The sequence below is a fragment of the Mesoplodon densirostris genome, chromosome 3 (assembly GCF_025265405.1).
Source record: "Mesoplodon densirostris isolate mMesDen1 chromosome 3, mMesDen1 primary haplotype, whole genome shotgun sequence".
In the NCBI taxonomy this organism is placed as follows: Eukaryota; Metazoa; Chordata; class Mammalia; order Artiodactyla; family Ziphiidae; genus Mesoplodon; species Mesoplodon densirostris.
This window is the reverse complement of record NC_082663.1, coordinates 24489741-24512312: the sequence shown is the minus strand read 5'-3', so window position 1 is coordinate 24512312 and position 22572 is coordinate 24489741.

The following is a 22572-nucleotide window of genomic DNA, read 5'->3' as shown; positions in this document are numbered from 1 at the left end:
AAAAATCCCAGATAAATCAAATATTTAACATAGATGAATAAAACTACAGTTATTTTGAAAATAAATATAAAAGAATATTTTTATTAGCTCTGAATGTGGAAAGTATAGCAACATATAAAGGAAAGGAGAGGTAACATTGCATACAAAATTTCCTTAAAAAAAAAAAATCTTTGTAACCTAAATGTCTGGTAGCCCAGGAGTCCCTCCAGCATAAGAACAGGTCTCTGTCCACTTCTGTGGTTAGTTATGAGGATCTCCAAAGGGTCAAAACTGTACCCTGTGAACTGCAGTTTTATTTCATAGCTATTTATCCCTATCTACTTTCTACAACACACTGAATGGATTACTTGACTGTTACACCCATTATGAGAATGATATTTATGCAATGGTTAGAATTTCAGATTGATCCCAAGTTTCTTTGAATCCTAGAGAAGGTATTTGCCACACTCTCAGCCACACATCTCTAATGACCTTCTGGACATTTCTTATGCCCAGTTTTACTAAGAATCTTTGGAACTGTTCTGTCATATTTGATTCCAATTCCTCTATCTTTAGATGCTTCACTTCATTTTAAGGGAATTTGTGGGTGAGAAGAGTCATTTAAGACACTTCATTATTGTTTTAGGTTGATGTTATTGAATAAAGTTGATTTACAACTTTATACTAGTTTCAGGTGTACAGCATAGTGATTCAATATTGTTATAGACTATACATCTCTATCCTAATACATTCCAAAACACTTCCCATCTTCCAATGCTAAATATAAACAGATAAATAAGCTTCCTTGTTTATTAATTGAGGCAAACATATTTGCATGTGCAGTTTGTTTTTATACTGTAAGAGACATCCATAACTACCTGGATATAATGTCTTAGCAATTATTGTTAGTATTCTTATTTTGTACCTATCAATCTTATTGTATTACTATGGAAGTGTCATGTGTTATATTCAAAACTATGTATTAACTAACTGAGCTGGGATTTGAACTGATAACTCTCTAATACCAAAGCATATTCACTTCAATTATAGCATGCTGCCAAACACAAACAAAAAGAAACAATGAAATATCAACCTATTAATGAAATTGTAGAAGCAATTCGCGTACACAAAGGAGAAACTACAGAAGTTCAATAAATATAAACAAAGGGTGTAGTCCTGTAGAATCCAAATGAATAGCTATGAAGATGCTCATAGAGCATATTTGCCCATTATCAAATTAGCTAATATTAACACCAAATTTTAGCAATATTGTGATGGAACAGGAATTCCAATACAGTGCAGAACAGAATGCAAAATAGTATTGATGTTTTAAGACAACTTAGTAATTTTTATTAAAAGCCTTAAAATATTTTATGTTATTTGATCCAACAGTTCTACAGTTCCTGTTTTAAGAGTTTGATTTGTGGAAATAATTAGAAAGATATCTACATAGGTATGTACAGACATGCCAATAACCACTTTGCAATAATATAAAAATAGGACTGATCAATGAAATGAAATCTAATTAAATATATGATTTTTTTAATGGGAAGCCAAAAATGCTTAGTCATGCACATGTGATATTATGGTAACTGAGTCCCATAGGTATAAATTCTACTTTTGTTTTAAATCTGAGCCACAGCAGCTCTCCAAGTTGCCCAGCTTGCTGTATATTTGAGCAAAATTCTTTTGAGTTGAGGAGATAATACTGCTTTCTTTTTTGGCTGCCAAGAAAATCACCAAACTTCAGTATTTTGGGGACTCATATGTATGTACTACATATTTTAGAAATAAATTCTTACTGTATATTGTCTTGAACAAGAAAATCATTCCACATTCCAAAAGAACTTAGGAAAAATTGACTTGTTATTCATGAGGAGATCAAATACTTCTTGACTTTTTTTTTAAACTCTGCTCTCTATAATAAATTGTTTCTAAAATAAGACAAAAACCAATATTAAGTGCATTCCTTTTTCTCCTGAAATGAATAGAGAAATCTCCTGAAAACTATTTTTAGCAATCTTTAATTGCTTTTGCTCTTCTTTGCTGCCTGCAAGGTATCTAGTGATAACTTTTTACTGAATTAGCAGTTGCATTTTTAGCACTGTCAGTGACACTGCTGATTAAAACCACAAAGAATAGCCATCACTTATTTCTGTAACTCACAGACACTTGCCTCTGATGATTTTAACTTACATTGGACTAGTATTATTATTATTTTTTTATTATTTTTTAAATTTTTATTTATTTATTTATTTTGCAGTATGCAGGCCTCTCATTGTTGTGGCCTCTCCTGTTGTGGAGCACAGGCTCTGGATGTGCAGGCTCAGCAGCCATGGTTCACGGGCCCAGCTGCTCCATGGCATGTGGGATCTTCCCATACCGGGGCATGAACCCGTGTCCCCTGCATCGGCAGGCAGACTCTCAACCACTGCGCCACCAAGGAAGTCCCCTGGACTGGTAGTTTTAAATTGGTTTAATTATTAATGACATGCTGTTTAAGGAATCCAATATTTGTAAAAAGAATAGCATTTTTTACTGATAATGGTCTCTGAAAATATATTGAATAATCAATGAGCAAAAGATAACCTAGCAAGATAGTGAATATTGTTTCTGAAGAATAAAAATGCATTTAAATAAAAAGATAAAATTTTAAATTGAATATTGCAAAATTCATAGACTACACAGATGTCCGTGTGTGTGTCTATATGTCTTAAAAATTCCTATGTTAATTTACTTTGTAGACAACATAGGAGAAGTTTTCAGAATTCTTGTCCTGTATTAAATTCACCTAGATTTCAGTGTTGGCTTCTCTACTATCTAGCTGATCTTGGATGACTTACTTAAACACTCAAAGCTTTGGTTTTCTGATCTAAAATGTTCATATAATAAGACAACCTACATCAAATAGAGTTTCTCAGGAACAAATTAGATAATTCCTATGCAGAGTATAGCAAACTTCCATAAAAATTTGCAGTGACTCATATGATCCAGCAATCTCACTCCTGGACATATATCAGGACAAAACTATAATTCAAAAAGATACATGTGCCCCTATGTTCATAGCAGCACTATTCACAATAGCCAAGACATGGAAACAACCTAAATGGCCACTGACAGATGAATGGATAAAGAAGATAGGTACATACAATCAATGGACTACTCAGCCATAAAAAGAATGAAATAATGCCATTTGCAGCAACATGGATTCAACTAGAGATTATCATACTAAGTGAAATAAGTCAAAAAGAGAAAGAAAAATACCATATGATATCACTTATATGTGAAGTCTAAAACATGGCACAAATGAACTTATCTACAAAACAGAAACAGACTCACAGACATAGAGAATAGACTTGTTGTTGCCAAGGGGGAGGGGAGTGGGGAAGGAGTGGACTGGGAGTTTGGGGTTAGAAGATGAAAACTATTACATTTAGAATGGATAAACAGCAAGGTCCTACTGTATAGCACAGGGTACTATATCCAATCTCCTGGGTTAAACTATAATGGAAAATAATATAGAAAAGAATGTATGCATGTGTATAACTGAGTCACTTTGTTGTACAGAAGAAATTAACACAACATTGTAAAACAACTATACTTCAATAAAAATGACTTTGCAATGGCTCAACACTTTGGAGCTATGACAATGAAGATCAGTGATGACCATGAAGACTAGAAGGGGAAGAAGAAACATCAGTGGTTTACACAAGTATAAAAATCGTAACCTGCACTGAATAATATACACAAAGGTCCTAGAAAAAGGCCTTTCATAACAAAGCCTCTGTTAGAGATCTTTTATTCACATGTTTTTAAACACATAATTTGTTATATGCAAAAATATTATGTACTAATTGGTGGAATAGGAAAGAAATAAGATAATTTTTTTCAAGGGAATTTCAAGAGTACACATAAAATTAATTATTAAAAAACAGCTTTATTGATATATAGTTCATATACCATAAAGTCCATCATTTAAAGTGAGCAATTTAGTGTTTTCTAGTATACTCACAGGGTTATACATCCATCAACATTGTCTAATTCCAAGATATTCTGCTTACCACAGAAAGACTAGATATGAACCCTTATAATGTCCCACCCATTATAAGTCACTCCCAATATCTGCCCCCTGTCCCCTCAAGCCCCTGACAAACATTAACCTATTTTCTGTCTCTACAGGTTTGTCTATTCTGGACACTTCATGTAAATAGTATTATACAATACATGACATCTTGTGTCTGGTTTCTTTTGCTTGACACAATGTTTTCAAGATTCATCTTTATCGTATCAATATCAATACTATATTTTCTATTGTGGCTTAATAATATTCCATTGTTGGGCTTCCCTGGTGGCGCAGTTGTTAAGAATCTGCCTTCCAGTGCAGGGGACATGGATTTGAGCCCTGGTCCAGGAAGATCCCACATGCCATGGAGCAACTAAGCCCATGCACCACAACTACTGAGCCTGCACTCTAGAGCTCATGAGCCACAACTACTGAGCCTGCGTGCCACAACTACTGAAGCCCGTGCACCTAGAGCCCATGCTCCACAACAAGAGAAGCCACCACAATGAGAAGCCCATGCACCATAAAGAAGAGTAGCTCCCACTCCCTGCAACTAGAGAAAGCCCATGAACAGCAACGAAGATCCAACACAGCCAAAAATAAAATAAATAAATTTACAAAAAAATATTCCATTGCTTAGTTATACCACCTATTGTTTATCCATTCATTAGTTGATGGACATCTGAATTGTGTCTATTATTTGTCTATTATGAATAATGCTTCTACAAACATTTGTGTACATGTTTTCCTGTGGACATACATTTTCATTTCTCTTGGGTGTATATGTAGCAGTGGAATTGCTTGTTTATAGAGCAAATGTACATTGTAAGACATACTATCAATTCTAATTCAAATATCTAACCCCATATCTACTAATATTTTCTGAATTAAGTAATTCACTTAATAAATAAAAAATATTTATAGCCTATAATATCAACTACTACAAAAACAGGAATCAAAACTACTACTATGAATGGGAAAAGATATGTGTTCTTGAGAAGCTTGAAGTCCTATGTGTTGTAGAAGGATAGATGGTGAGGAGAAAAGTCCTTCAATAAAATAGTTTCTCTTTCCATAAAACAAAAACATTTCCTGTTCTAAAAATACCTTCAGATCTCTAAAAAATGCATATTAATTTAGAGAATTTTTCCTTAGATTGCAGAAGAAAAATGGATATATATTCATGATTCATATAAAAGTTACCATCATCATCACCATCACCATTGCTTTACAATTTGACAAATGCTATTCATAAAAATCAAATAATGCAAAAGAAGTACAGAATTTCATAACACATATTGGGGAAACAAAGTTAAAGATGCTTTGGAATATCAAACCCCTCATATGGGGGTTCAATATGGCCTCAAATTCAAGAATATTCTACATGTAGTCTCTCTATTCTTTTTTTTTTTTTTTTCCTCTGAGGTGGTGGTCATCTATTCCCAGATATTTCATGACTTATCAGTCTTCATCACCCAATTCTGAAGGATACTTAAGGATTTCTTACTTGCTGGTCAGTTAAACCTTTCTTTAACCTTAGATGTGGAGTGCTGATGGACATAGTCATACTTAATAGCTCTGGGCACAGTATTATCTATGGTCCTACAGGACCCTTCTCTGACCTGTCTCTCTGCTTTTTATTTTATTTATCCTCTTTGTCCTCATTAAAAAAAAATATATTTATTTATTTATTTATTTTGGTTGTGCCAGGTCTTAGTTGCAGCATGTGGGATCTTTAGTTGAGGCATGCGGGCTTCTTAGTTGCGGCATGCATGCAGGATCTAATTCCCCAGCCAGGGATCGAACCTGGGCCCCCTGCATTGGGAGCATGGAATCTCACCCACTGGAACACCAGGGAAGTCCTTTTGTCCTCATTTATTACCTCATTAACTCCTCCCCATGGGCGATTATTTTGATGTATTTAATGTTCATCTTTTGCCTGTATTTTTCTTGACATTGTTTTTTACTTTTTTGTGTATGTGTATTCTTAACTTTGCAGAAACAGTTTCTGTTACATATTTTATTCTGTTTCTTACTTTCTTTTCAATAAGCATTACGATTTTTAAAGAATTTATGTTGCTATTGTACATTTAGCCCATTGCTTCTAATTACTGCATAGCACTTACATAGATGACATACATCTACCATATCTTACCTGGTAATTTTCTTCTTTTTTGCAGATAAACTAACTCTTCATCAACACAATAGTATACACACACAATAGTAATGGCAACATACATTTCACCTTCCAGACCAGTGTGAAAATTTCTCTGGGATATATAGCTAGTCATGGAATATCCTGATTATGGTTTATACAGATATTTAATTTACCTAAGCAGTGCCAGATTACAAATAAAAATGGCTACACATCAGTCTCAACCAGCAATCCATGAAGGATAATAGATAACCCAAACCCCATTCCCCACCAATTGACCTCATTCAGTTTTCTAATTTTTTTTCAGTCTAAGTGGTGTAAAGGGAAATCTCATTGTTTTTATGTGTATTTTTCTGGTAAGTGGTACATATTTGCATTTGTTTATTGCCTTTTGGGTTTTCTGCTACCTAAAATGCCTATTAATATTCTTATCAACAATAGTTTCTATATTCTTAAAAAGAAAATGTTATACTACAATGTCAGAACTGTTTATTCTTGTTTGTATTGATATCCAGAGGGATTCCTATACCACACGAGAATTGACCGTATTCCTTAGAAGTATTAAAGCATGAGTTCTTTATGTAAAAGTTCAGTCCTGGCCCTGACTTTTCAAATAAAATTTATATTAACATAATCAGAAGATAGTACCATAATCTATTAAGTGATCACAGCTAGATGTGACCTCAGTTTGGATTAAAATGAGCTTGGAGATTTTTACTGAGGAATTAAATTGATTGAGTCAATTTTCCCCTCATCATTTTATATGGAAACCTTGCTGAAAATAGTTATTACAAACTGATTCTGGAGAATGAAGTATATTAAAAATATTCGGTGTCAGAAAAAAGAAAAACATACTTCATCTGTTCTCCATTACTATAATTTTAACTTACTCCATGTATAGGACTATATTAATTTTAAAACTGTCTGTAATATAGTCCTGTAGGCTATAGCCAATTTTGTTTAAAATGCAGATAAATGTTAAAGGGAATAATGAACTTCTCTCATCTAATCCAATTCCCTTGCCCTCTATTACCAAAGAAATTTGTGTTGTTTTGTAATAATCTTTAAAAAATATAGAAATAAAAGATTTTTTCACTCATACATATCAATGAGTTATCATAAATGGAAGATATTTTGACGTCAGAAGTCTGAAATCAAGATGTTCTCAGGGCTGTAATCCCTCGGAAGTCTAGGAGAGATTATTCCTTGACTCTTCCAGCTTGGTGGCCCCTGGCATTCCTTTACTTGTGGCTGTTAACTCCAATCTCTGCCTTCCTCTTCACATGTCTTTTTCCTCTGTGTTTCTTCTCAGTGTGTCTCCTATATGGAAGCTTGTCTTTGGATTTAGGACCCATATGCATCATTGAGGATGATCTCATCTTGAGATCTTAATTTAACTACATCTTAAAGATCATTTTTCACATTAAAGTTGCATTCACAGATTGCAAGCATTAGGTAGTGGAGATATATATATATATATATATATATATATATATATATATATATATATATATATAGCGAGAGAGAGAGACAGAGAGAGAGACAGAGACAGAGAGAGACAGAGACAGAGAGAGACAGAGACCATTTCACTCACTACAATCACTATATTAATCTCTAAGACTATGGATTTGTTTTATCTTTTTAAAAATGTTATATAAATGGAATCACATTTTAGGTACTCTTTTGTTAATGACTTTTTTCACTAGATTTTATATGTGCAAGTTTTTATCATGTTGCTTCATAGAGAATCAGCATATCTGTTTTCATTGTTATGCAATGTTCAATTTTATGAAAATATCACAAATAATATATATACTGTTTTCTTAACAGACACTTGAGTTGTGTCCAGATTTAGGGATATTATAAACATTATAGAAATGACCATTATCATTTTCTTAAACCTAAAATCACAGTTGTTTTTTTGTTCCAAAACCATATACATTAATTCTTAAATTTTGGAATACTATGAGTTTGTTTATATTATCTACTGTTTCATTTGGCTTTCACTCATTTGTTACTGCTTGATACTATGCTTAGTAGTTTTTGATTGAAAGACAGATATATTATAGGTAAAGTTTTAAACGTAACTTGAGGCTATGTAATCTTTTTCCAGAATTGGTTACATTTGATTCTTGATGGTAGGTAGGATAAATTATTCCAATGAGATATTGAGCTAATTCTAGCCTAAGAATTTTTTGTTTCTTTTCTTTACTATAAGTTTTAATATTTAGGTGTAACAGCTTTAAGTTTGAGGTGTTTACAAGACCATGTCTCCTTAGTGGACCTTGAAGACTAATATTAATTCTGCAATACACAAAATAACTCTGGGAATCTGCTCAGCTTCTCAATCTCTTGTCTGCTGTATTCTCCACAGCTGCACTGTCTCCCTAGTGCTTCATAGGGAAAGAAATGCATAATGTCCCGTTGACTCATATTTCTCACTTCTCTAAAATCTTGTCTCCTCAATTTAGTCCTGCCTTAGTAGGCCTTCAGTGAGTTTATATATGTCTGATTTTCAAGTTTTTTGTAAGTGGTTTGGTGGTTGACATTTTCATAACTAGATGTCAGAAAACTTCCAGCAACTTTAAATCATAAAGCCGTCCCAATTCAGTAATTAGAATGTTCAAACGAAGTTATTATTCAAAACTCTGAACTTGATTTATCATAAACTATTCTCCTTCTGAACAGCTTAGACCTGCTTCAGGCTGGAAGCCTGCTATGATTGGATGAGCTTGATCTCTCTGCTCTCTTCTTTCCTCCTGCTCATGGCATCCCTTGCTTGCTTGCTGCTGTTTAGATTCTGGCCAGAGAAGGGAGAAGTAGTAAAGGTAAATGTACATAGTTTGTTTATTTTCCATCAAGGAGTGGAGATGATGACTGTATTCCTTGACAACAAGAAATAACATAAAAATGAAGAAGAAAATAAGAAATACAAATCCCAAACTACTGGGAAATAAAAATTAGAAGAAAAAAAGCCATCTTTAAAAACACAATTTATACTATTAGTGATATTAATATCTTAGCAAACATGATATTTAAGAAAAATTTTACCCAATTCCTTTTTTTCCAGTGTTATTGAGAAGTAAGCGACTTATATCACCATATAAATTTATGGTGTACAGCATGAGGGTTTGATTTACATATATTGTGAAGTGATTACAATAGGTTTAGTTAACATCCATCATCTCATATAGATACAAGAAAAGAAAAGAAAACAAAATTTGCCTTGTGATGAGAACTCTCAGGATCTACTCTCTTAATAACTTTCTTATATAGCATAGAGCAGTGTTAATAGTCATCATATTGTACATTAAATCCCTCATACTTATTTATCTTATAACTGGAACTTTGTCACTTTTGACAAAAGCATGCTATTGATGTATCCATATGTAATGCTCAATTCTAAGTGCATACTGCTTTCCTAAGGGACCTTGTAAAATCTGCAACTGTGGTATCCAAAAGAGAGGTCTTCTGGGATCTTGTAGAGACAGATTTACAAATGTAGTCAAAGGACCTTCGATTAGAGGGGAGAGAGAGGGGGGGGAGGGAGAGAGAGAGAGAGAGAGAGAGAGAGAGAGAGAGAGCAAGCAAGGAGAAACATTACTTGTCATTGTTATCTCTTTAAGATGGGAAGAAAAATGCTACTTTTCTCATTTTTTTAAACAACCAACAATACACACACAACCAAAACAACAAAGAATATTCTTAAATTTCATAGCTTGTGGAACACAATTTAGATGTGAATTAAAATAGAAAATAGAAAAAAATAAGTAGTTGAATGCATAATTTAACAGAACCTGTGGAAGAGACTTTTTTCTATACACCAAAAATCTGTGCTCACTCTTTCATAATAGAGACATGTTTCTTAAAAGGGGCTGTACAAACACAGACTGTATTCCCATCCCTCTAGCGTATAGTGTGGTGCTGCAGTTACTTCTCAGCCTTAGAAGACAAGACACATTGATGAGCATGATCTCTAGGAGAAAACTTTAGGAAAGCCGTGTTCCTACTCCATACACTTTACTCCATTGCACCAGCTGGTAATCAAAAGAACTAAGGGTTGACCAATCCACAGCAAGAAACCTGGACTCCAGAAGCCTAATATGACAGAAAGGTGACTATTTAGTTACAGCAGCCTTGAAATGTTATGTTGACAGAGATAAAGCTCTTGCTTATAAACTGCTGATATTGAGAAGTTATTTGTTATAGAAGCATGCATTACAGTAGCTAGCACAATATATAAAGTCTATTTGCCATGTAAATGTAATATTTTATTTTTATATATGTACAGAATATCTTACCTGATCCTAACAGACAAATATGTTTTGGGCTTCAGAACTTTTTAGATTTTGGAGATTGTGTATTCTCTATAATAAGCAGCATTTACAAGGAAATCTGTGGTAGCATACTCAAATCAAAAACAGTTGCTCTAGTAAAATATGTGAATATTCATACTAAGTAAAATAAAGTTTACAGTTTTATCATGTTCATGTCAAATTTTCCTACAAAGTGTACTTTGTCTTCAAACTTACATAGATGTGGGGTTTTGGAATTTCAGTACAGGGAGTTGAACTTGGGTTCAATATTTTAATGAATGGTAATATCAATATATTGTATAATTTTTAAGTTTAAATATTATGTTAAAGGTAACTGTGGTAATTATGGAGGGTAAATTTGTGCAATTGACATAACTCGATTTTCCAAAGTGCTTATGCATTAGCAAAATGTCAAGATCTATAAAAACTAAAACCCACAACCCTTTGAAAAATCATTGAATCTATGAGTTATAAGATTTAGGACCTTTTGATGACTTCTTAGAAGCCAACCAGGAATGATTTAGCAAATCAGTCCAGCAAAAACAAGCCCACCCTCTTACAAACACTGAGATGTTTCTCACCATATGTCACTTACGTTTGGATTTAAAAGTTTGTAAGAATATATTTATTGATGTTTATATTCTTCTGCTACCAACATTATTTTTAATGACATGGTAATATAGGTTATACAATATAAAGTGCAAAATCCAGAAACTGAAAAACAACAAATGATTTCCCCTTAGTTAGAATTTATGTATGATAGGAAGGAGTAGAAATGGTTCAAAAGGTTAACGTTCTAAGTACTTTTGCCTAATGGAAAGATCAAGCTAAGTAATGTGCTTTATATTATGAGTTTGAGGTATTAAAGCTTGACAATGCTAAAACGTTTACATAAGTCAATTTTTGTTGAATATATATATTGTTAAACTTGGATAAAATCATTTAAATATAATGTAATTACAGGCAATGCTTGAAATAGTTCGAAAAAATTTTTTTTAATCTTCATATGGTTAAATGATTGAACATTGAAAAATATGGTAAGGAAAAATCCAACGGCATTAGAAAAAATATCTCTTTATAGTTACACAATTAATCCTTAATTCATTCTATGAATTTGAATATAACAAAGTGTTAACTTTAAGCATTTTGCTAATAGAAAGACTAAACATTATCAGCAATACATATTAAAAGCCATGAATAAGCATGAGACTATTTCATTACATAACAAACTGGGACTAATATAGCACAGGACAAAAATAAAACAAGCTCTAGTTTATGGCCAGTGAAAGAAGAAAATCCAGAAATAAGCTTTCTAAATTTATTTAAGACCACTTTAAAACAGGAATTACCAACCTCTTCCTACATTATATCTCCTATATTTTAAATATCTTTCTGTTCTAACAAGTTTCAACTTATTCTCCACATATTTTTGCTAAATGTCATTGCTTTTGAGAAACTAATTTTGGTTCCTACCATTGCATAGTATTCTATTCGTATCCTGTCACCAAATCGAATTCCTTTCAACTTTCTGGATAATAACTAAGTTGGATTATACTTTTATATCATTCCTGGATGCTTGGCAGTTTGAGCATTTGAAATATAATTCAGACAATGACTACCTAATACTGGATATGGATGGATGGAGTATTAATACCTAGGCCTTTAATTTCTAGTCTTTTAAATATATGTCAAAATGGTATTAGATATTTTCTGCCTGATACTACTCTATATACTCATAGTAAGACTGCCATAATCTTCAAACAGTCGGAATTTTTAAATAAAATAAAATTTTATGTAACTGCTAGTTGCTAGGTATATCATGACTTTGTAGACCCTGCAACCTATTAGGAATATTTATATAATTTCCAAATTATTAGGAATATTTTTATTGTGACATACTTATTTCAAAAATTATACTATATCATTGAACATAAGCAACATCATTTGTCTTATTATCAGACACAAGTGGTAGGAGCATATTTGAATACTTGTTTTACTGTAGATAAATTAAGAAATTACATAGAAGAGTACTGATTTTTAAGAAATCATTTATATATGCATATTGATGTTATAAAATATATTGTTATATTTAACATTTATTTAGATAATTACCAACCAAAAATTAACCTAATCAGAAGCATACTTTCCTTTTTGGTTGGTGTTATCCGTATGGATTCTACATACTAATATACTGTTGAATATACTACGAGTATTACTTTTCCATCTCAATTTTTTTAAAAAAATTAATTTCTGACCTCTAATTATAGATATATTTTAGTCCAATTAAAATTTCTCTTTAAAACTGTAGTGATCTCCAACTATATAAGCAGATTTTCAAAACTTACTTGAGTTTTATGAGTAGCTAATGTGAGAAATAAAAGGAAGTCCTTAATTTTGATTTAAATACTCTATATACATATATATTTAATTACTAACCTTACCTTACTAATACTGTAATACAAATATGACCAGTCCTTTCAAAGGCTGCTCTTCAACTGTCTGGACAAGAAAGGTCCTTTTGCTTACATCTGCTACCTATTCTCTTATGTGGACATTCTGTCCTGATTCATAAATAAGCAGATCAACATTCCTATTTTTATCTAAATATCTTAAACTTTTTAACATGCTATTCGACCATCATAGTTTTCTTTTCAGTGTAACACTGCAATTTTCATTTCTTTTTTCTTTTCACAAAGACTTCATGTTTTAATTATAAACAAAGAAAAAAATGTATCTGTTTGGTATCAGAAGCTAGCTGGCCTACTTCAATGTTTTGAGAACAAGTTTCATGAACTCATATACATATCATTATATTGAAGAAAACCAAGCTGAACATCTGAGAGCTATTTATAAAACCTATGGGTTTTGAACTATTAGAGCCCATCTAATTAAAGTTTTAGTTAAATATAAATGATTAAGAAATATTCATTTTAATTTAATCTGCTTTTCAAGATTAGTAGGGCACATTTATTTTTAAATGAAAATGTTGAATGAAATTGTTCATAGCAACATTACTCACAATAACAATAAAAGCTAGTTCTTATATTATGCATCAAAGCTAACTCTTATATTGTGCATCCTTCCTAGGAGGTCAAAGATTATAAGGCAATATCTTCTTATTCCTTCTAGGTTTTTAATTAAATTAAAATAGGCTACAGATTTAAGCAAAATTAGAAACACAATTTCTGTACTTAATGATGAGAAACACAAAATCTATAACATTTTGACAAAGTCTCTTTAATCTCTTAAATCAGGGGTCCCCCACCCCTGGTCCATGGACTGGTACTTGTCCCCAGTTTGTTAGGAAAAGGGCCGTACTGCAGGAGGTGAGAGGCGGGCGAGCGAGTGAAGCTTCATCTGCTGCTCCCCATGGCTCCCCATCACTTGCATTACCACCTGAACCATTGCCCCCATCGCTCACATTACCACCTGAAAAAACCCCACCCTACTTGCCCCGCCCACTCCATCCGTGGAAAAATTGTCTTTCACGAAACTGGTCCCTAGTGCCAAAAAGGTTGGGGACCGCTGTCTTAAATAGCTTTTTATTTCATTACCTTTTCTTTTACCTCTTTTGTTTATAACTTTGTTTTCAAAACACAAAGGTAGGAAGAGATAGGTAAAGCTAAAAGTCATTTTTTCCCCTTTCCAAGAGTTTTTTTTTTTTTTTTTTTTCCTTCTTTTTGCGGCATGCGGGCCTCTCACTGCTGTGGCCTCTCCCGCTGCGGAGCACAGGCTCCGGACGCGCAGGCTCAGCGGCCATGGCTCACGGGCCCAGCCGCTCCGCGGCATATGGGATCCTCCCAGACCAGGGCACGAACCCGCATCCCCTGCATCGGCAGGCGGACTCCCAACCACTGCGCCACCAGGGAGGCCCTCCAAGAGTTTTTATTCCTTCTGACTCCATCAATCCTTATCCTCATTTTAATCACTTTTTGTGGATGTTGTGTGGGATGTCCCCACATTATAAAGACAGATGTTGAGGACTCAGTAGTTGTCCTAAATCATTAAAGAATGCAAGTCTGGAGTGTAACAATGTTTAGATCTGTAAAATGCTTGTCATTTTCTTTTTGTTAATCTATTTTCTCTTCAGTTGACAAAAATACTTCCTAGATAATTTATATATGAAAAATAGATATTTTTTTTCTACAACACATAGGATAATATAAGAATTTAGTGAGTCAAGGAACTTAAACAGGCAATATCCCCCAAACAGATAAATAATTCCTTTTTATTGCTGGAATTACTTTATTTCTTAAAAATAAGTTTGTGAGTATCTATTTAAATAGTTTATAATTTCAGTTTTAGGTACTTAGTGTGAGTCATTCAATATACATATACAGTTTAAATTTCTAAGAACCTAAATCAACTATCTCAAATACAACCAGAAATTTTAGTAAATTAATAAAAAGCATTCACCGAGAACCTTCATCTCATTCAATGGTTTCTTAAACTTATGTAAGTGTTGTCTAGTTTTGCTTCCCACCAGTATTTTGGCTAATTAACAGTACTGTTTCTTGACAATCTTGGCATGTATCCTAATGCATCTGATATTTCCTTCTTCATTCTGGAGTGTGGAAGACAACAACTCCTAGAACTTTAAAAAAGTGATGAGATTATAAATCTTATGGTGTTAAAAGGGACAAGACATATGCACTATGATATGAGGTTTCCTAAATGCCCCAAATATCTCCATTTTTTGGCAATGGAGCTGTAATTTTCAAACATTTAAGTGCTGTGAGCAATTTGTTATACTTTTGTGGAGATGGCAAAGTCCCTGATGGAAGGACCATTAATAACTAGGTTTTATTTGTCAGATTGAGGGACAAGAGCTGAGAAAGTAGAGGGAAACTAAGATAGAACATCAGAAAATTACACATGAAGACACAAAGTAAAAGCGCACTAAGAAGTGAGAGAACATTAATGAGAAAATAATAAAGATGCAGAAGACTAATGTTATTCATATCACAATTGTTTGTGGTGTTGTCATAAATAAGTCTTATCATTTCTATTCCTTCTAAATTACTTCAGTTTGTAGAAAAATTAAACTAAGATGTTCTTCATTGTAGTCACCAGCTAAAGCAGAGATTCCATACAAAATTGTCCTTTCTAATAATCATAGGCATTAACCAGCAGCAGTTATTACTAATAGATTTTCTGAAACAAAATACAGTGCCTATTTCCCCAATATTATCTTCATAAATATGTATGAATGAATATGGACGTGTATAAAACTGCCAAATTTAGATCAGCTAACTCTACATTTTAGAGAAAGAATAATTTATAATTTTATTATTTTACACACTCACTCATACATTCACTAAAATATTGATTACCTACTCTCCTTCAGGCTATAAACAAGTAAACCAATAAATATATGAAATTATTTGATTGTGGTAAGCAATATAAAAATGTCTTTTTTTATAGATGAAAGAGAGTGAATGGGAAAGGGGAGCAATATTATAAATGAAGACTAGAAGAAACCTCTCTTAAGAGATGACATCTTCTCCTTTAATTTCTTGGGTTTTGGCTATCACCCCTTTACTACCCATACTAACCAACTTCCCAGGCATAGACAATTATGAATCTGTTTTCCTTCTCTAGAGATTTGCTTATTTTGGGTGTATGAGATCAGTGCAATGACAGAATATATTGTCTTTTATTACTGGCTCCTTTTTCTTAGCATAAGTTTAAAAGGTTCATGCATGTTGTAGCATGTATTGGTATTTCATTCACTTTTTATTGCCAAATGATACTCTGTATGGTTATACAACATTTTATGTACTCATTCATCAGTTGATGGGCTTTTGGATTTTCACTATTATCAATAGTGCTGTTATAAACATTTGCATGCAAGTTTTTATATCCCTTGAATTGGAATTATTTCATATGGTATATTTATATTTAAAATTTAAAGGAACTGACAGACTGCTTTTCAAGGTTACTGCACCATTTTACATTCTCACCCTCAGTGTGTGAGGGCTCCACTTTCTCCACCTCCTTAACAACACTTGTTACTTTTGATGTTTCTTCTTATGGACATCCTAATGGGTGTGAAGAGGTATCTCACTGTGGTTTTGATACACATTGCCCTAATCACTAGTGATACTGAACATCTCTTCATGTATTTATTATCCATTTTTATCTTTTTGAGAAATGTATTTTCACTTTCCTGATGGTGTCCTTTTTAGCACAAAAGTTTTTCATTTCATTAAGTCTAATTAATATTTTTATTTTATTTTTTGTGTTTTTGGTGTCATGTCTAAGAAACCATTTTATAATTTGAGATCCATGCATATGTTTTTCTCTAAGAGTTCTTTTATTGGCTCTTACATTTATGCCTTAGGACATATTTGAGTTACTTTTGGTATATGCTGGCAGGAGGGGTCCAATTTCATTCATCTGCATATTCAGTACTAATTTTTCCTGATGTTATTTTTTTCCCATTTATCTTGGCAATCAAGTCATTATATTGAAATTTTAATTTAATTAAATCTGAGCTAATTTGCAGAACTTGATTATCATTAAAAAGTTGGAACATAAATACTGGATCCATCCATTCTTCTAAAATGGCTTGTTATTTTCCCAGCTAGAGATGTAGGAGGTGACAGTCATAAACTTTAAGATATTGTATTTAGTAAACCATTCTCTAATACAAACACTCTGACAAGCCAAATCTATATTGAAAAGCTAAAATATTTTAATATCTGGTGAGATGTTTACCAAGAACAAGAGCAGAGAAAAAATCAGCAGAGGCAATGAAAAAATCTAAAAGCCAACTGCATATGACCATTGGTTCTTTCACACCTTGACTATTTTTTGTTGACCAGACATTGATATGGCCCATCTATTAATATTTTTTTTTATCATTTAAAGCTAAATTGTTAGATCTAGCTAGATACTATAGTACCATACTGGAAAGGAGGGTCTGTGATAACTAAATATAATATAGAATTCTAAAAATAACTTTATTTTCACATACTTTTTTCAAAAGTACTTCAAGATAAACTACATTTTTCAGGATTTAATGTGTTATGCAAAATTTAGAAATCTTATAAATCTTTAAAGAGTAGACTAAATAACAGTTTCTTTTTTTGAGTAAAGACTGTAAGTAGTCTTGATAAAGTGGGCATTTGAAATATACATCTAGAGTGGCTATCCTTTCTCCTCATTCTTTGAAGTGATATTTTTGTGTTCATAATCAAATATCAATAATGTCTACAATCTTCCCCATAATAAGTTTTTGTTATAATAAGTTAATGAATAACTTGATAGTATTTTTCAAGTCTGTCAGATAAGAATCAGGTGGTTGTCTAATTAAATAGTCATACTTCAGACATTGTAAGTCAGGATCTCTAGAGGAAAAGTCTGGAAACATGAAGTTTAAATTAAAAACCAAATTCTTCTAATGATCTCTGCCAACAAAGTCAGAGATATAATACTAAAATTATAAAATAATCTGCACTCTCAAAGCAAATAGGAATTATTATCCAATCCAACCTATGAAGATTATGTCTTTGTTAAATAAGTGGGAAACTCTTTTTACTAATGAGATTAAAAAATAAAATTAACACACCACTGAGGAAAAGACTTTAGAAAGATCAGTAAAGCCTGTCAGTAAACAGGCTTGGAAGATTCTGAAGATTATGTCTGCTACTTCCACAACATGCTAAAAAGTTTAATTAGGAAGAGTTTGCATAGGGGATACCTCTTTGTTTTTCAGGTAAACCATGATAGAGATACTACAGGTTTGCAAATTGGCCATGGGCAGCCTTTCAATGAGCCAGTGGGCCCAGGAAAAATAACAGAGATAAATATGCAAAGTCCTTAAATTAACAGATAAGTTCCTTCTGAGTGAAAACAAACCAACCTAGAACAAAAATATATTTATTTCTTCAAATTAAAATTAATAAAATTAACATTGTAATTAATCTTTTTCAACTTAAATTACTAAAAATACATTCTTTAACAGTTAATTATGTTGCTTCTTGCTTCTTTATGTTGTTTTTGGTTCACCTTAATGATCTTAAAGGCACTATTCAGAACCATTTACTACTATATTCAATTTTATGGCTCACTCTGTAGAAAATGTATGCAAACATTTTAATTAAAGTTAAAACTGAGCTTCCCTGGTGGCGCAGTGGTTGAGAGTCCACCTGCTGATGCAGGGGACACGGGTTCATGCCCCGGTCCGGAAAGATCCCACATGCCGCAGAGCGGCTGGGCCTGTGAGCCATGGCCTCTGGGCCTGCACTTCCAGGGTCTGTGCTCCACAGCAGGAGAAGCCACAAGAGTGAGAGGCCCGCATACCGCAACAACAACAACAAAAAGTTACAATTAATCTAAGTGAATTTTTTAATTACATTGGCTTGAATGAAATAAAAGGATAATAAATGAACCTCCTATTATTTCATCTGTATTATCAATGCCCTGTAGAAAATACACAGAAAGGTTAATTTCTGTATTTGTTTATGTGATCATTTACATTCCCATTACATAAAGTGTTATTTTTAAAAATTATATGTCTTATTCATAAATGCCATTTATGTTATCTGTATTCTGTATCTCAGAATAATTACATCAATACTTATACTGCACACATTTTAATAAAGAAATATTTACAAGGGAGGGTTGAAATGGAGCCATAAATTATGGCATGTGTTTGTAACAATTCACAAGAAGCCATACAATAGAAACAAAGGAATGTGATTCCTTGACTGGACTTAGCTGAATTGTTCTTGCCTGAGGTTTTTCACATGGTTATAGTACAGCTGAACTATAATAATCCTAAAGTGCCACTAGGCTGGGCCAAGGTGGTTAAGTCACAAGACGGGCAGTGTCTGATTGTTGCCTGGGACCTCACTTGGGTTGTTTACCAGAGCACGTACTTCTGACTTCTGCATTTAATTTATGTTTGTCAAAGCATAGTAGCTATGTACTGGGAAGTAGTATCAAAAGAAAAAAAGTAACCCTAACAAGAAATTTAGGCAGATGCTGCAAGGCTTTTTATGATCTAGCCTCAGATACCACACTGATCACCTGTATTCCATTCTATTTTTCAAAAGTCATGACCAGGTCAAAGTCAACTGAAATTGATTACATGAAGTAAATGCCTGGATGCTTGACTCATTAGTGGTTCCTGCTTAGAAACTAACTTACTCAGGAGAGGAGAGCAGGTCTAGAAAAAGCTTCCCTGAGCCTGGAAAATTCTGAGTGTGGGGGCCATGACCATTTTCGGTCAGTATGTCCATGGCCTTAAGACACTGGTGAAGAATGCCTTATTGAGACTATGAATAATAGAGATGTTTTCTAGATATATTTTTCCAGACTCAGAAGTAGTTTTGTTGTTGTTTGTTTTGCTTTGCTTTTAACAGATAAAATCACAATGAAGATGACATATTAACATGATTATCCTTAATTACCTGGCACCAAGTTTCTTTTAGGGCCCAAGAGCAAAAGAGTGGTTTTCATAAACAAAATCCAATTAAGCTTGACTGTGTGACATCTCTGAGAGGTTGGTAAAGGTATATTTACTTCAATGTAATTCTGAAAATAGGACAATGTGAAACGTTGCACTTTTCTTCACCACAGCCTGTTGTCAGTAGATTGACTTTGCTGCTCATCTGGTAAGCCGACCCAAGTTCGGTTCAGTAAAAAGTATGCATATTATTAAATTGCTTTAAAGTATTAAATTGATTTAATGTTTTTATAAAAATATATATAAATCTTGAAAAGACTGAGCAAAAGCTAAGATACAAGAATATTAACATGGTACTACATTTTTTTGGGGGGGTGCTGCTTTGGGTCTTCATTGCTGTGTGTGGGCTTTTCTCTAGTTGTGGCAATCAAGGGGCTACTCTTCATTACAGTGCATGTGTTTCTCATTGTGGTGGCTTCTCTTGTTGTGGAGCATGGGCTCTAGGTTCATGGACTTCAGTAGTTCTGGTGCCCAGGCTCTAGAGCACGTAGGCTTCACTAGTTGTGGCTCACAGACTCTAGAGTGCAGGCTCAGTAGTTGTGGCGCATGGGCTTAGTTGCTCCGTGGCATGTGGGATCTTCCTGGACCAGGGGTTGAACCCATGTCCCCTGAATTGGCAGGCGGATTCTTAACCACTGCGCCATCAGGGAAGTCCCTGGTACTACTTATGTATGTTGTAAAATTCACTAATAAATATTTTTTAAATATGTAAGAGAAGGTAAAATCATCAGCTCATATTTGGAGTGGTGTGGATAAAAGTTTAAAAAGACATCAAATAGCTGTTTCAGACAGCAGATAATTAAACTATCTGGGAAATTAGAGAAAAAAGAAAGCTTGGTAATATATACAGAAAAGCAATTTAATATTCAAACTATGAAAAATATAAAATAATAAGCATCACATTTCTATACAATGACCAGTAAGGAGGCCTAAAGAGAAGCAATCAGACAGAGGCATGAGATTTATGGGAGGGTGGAGATGTGGGGGCCAAGTGGAAAACAAGTTTTCAAGAGAGGTAAAAGGTATGGGATGCCACAGTTAGACAGCGAAGATACTTAATGACAATGATGTAACATTTTGACAGAATGATGAAGTTCAAAGGGCATTTAAAGCAACACAGGAGGAGATATTTTAAGATGGTAAATATAAACAATTCTGTTTAGGTTTCTGAGAAAGGCAAAGAATGGGATATTACAGGAAGGAAAAGGGGTTGAAAACTTTCTTTTCTTTTTCTTTTTACTTTTTTAGGATGTGAGTTAAAACTTGATGTTTGCATGTTATATAAAGGAGTAACAAGTCACTGAAAATGTAAAGAAAATGAAATAAATGCCCAAATTTAAATGTATGCCAGAGATTGTCAACAGACTAAATTAAAAAGACCACACATGATTAGTTCTGAAGAAATTTGAATAACAGCATATTTATTTGAATACATTATTGAATTAAAAATTATGTGTATATATACAAATATATACACACATATACATATATTTTTTCAACCAAAAAAATGAAGCTTTTATTTTCAGGAAATATATGATCAAAAGAGATACCCATACTTTAACCATATATATAAATTAATAAATTACTTATTGAACTGTATTCTCACCTATTACTTAAAGAGATCTGAAGATTATCATGTAGAAATAGCCTTAGGTTTAAAAATTTATCTTGGCATATTCCATTGCTTTTTTTTTTTTTTTTTTTTTAATTTTTTTTTTTATTAATTAATTTATTTATTTTTGCTGTATTGGGTCTTCGTTTCTGTGCGAGGGCTTTCTCCAGTTGCGGCAAGTGGGAGCCACTCTTCATCGCAGTGCGTGGGCCTCTCTCTATCACGGCCTCTCTTGTTGCGGAGCACAGGCTCCAGACGCGCAGGCTCAGCAGTTGTGGCCCACGGGCCTAGTTGCTCTGCAGCACGTGGGATCCCCCCAGACCAGGGCTCGAACCCGTGTCCCCTGCATTGGCAGGCAGATTCTCAACCACTGCGCCACCAGGGAAGCCCTCCATTGCTTTTTATACTTGTCAGTTTAACCCAGTCAGCTATATTGGTAACTTTAAGATGATTAAAAACTTTCTATTTTTCTTTTTTTCAAAATGTATTTGTAGGGCTTCCCTGGTGGTGCAGTGGTTGAGAGTCCGCCTGCCGATGCAGGGGACATGGGTTCATGTCCCGGTCCAGGAGGATCCCACATGCCACGGAGCAGCTGGGCCCGTGAGCCATGACCGCTGGGCTGGTGCATCCGGAGCCAGTGCTCCACAGAGGGAGAGGCCACAGTGGTGAGAGGCCCATGTACTGCAGGAAAAAAAAATGCATTTGTATTATTATGCAGACTTTGAGTATGACCAAGGTCTTCTCCAATTGCTTAAATGAGAACTTGTTTTTCCTTCATATTTTTAGTACATGTTACCACATCTTTTTCATTTTTAATCAAAATAAATGTGATTGAAAATATCTGCAGTGCACCAAGGCCAAAGTTCTTTTACAATATGCTTTTATTCTTCTATTTTTACCTATTCTGATTCTGAGAAAAATCTATGTATTTGCAATAGAAATGATACAAATTTGTTGTATACATTCATTGAA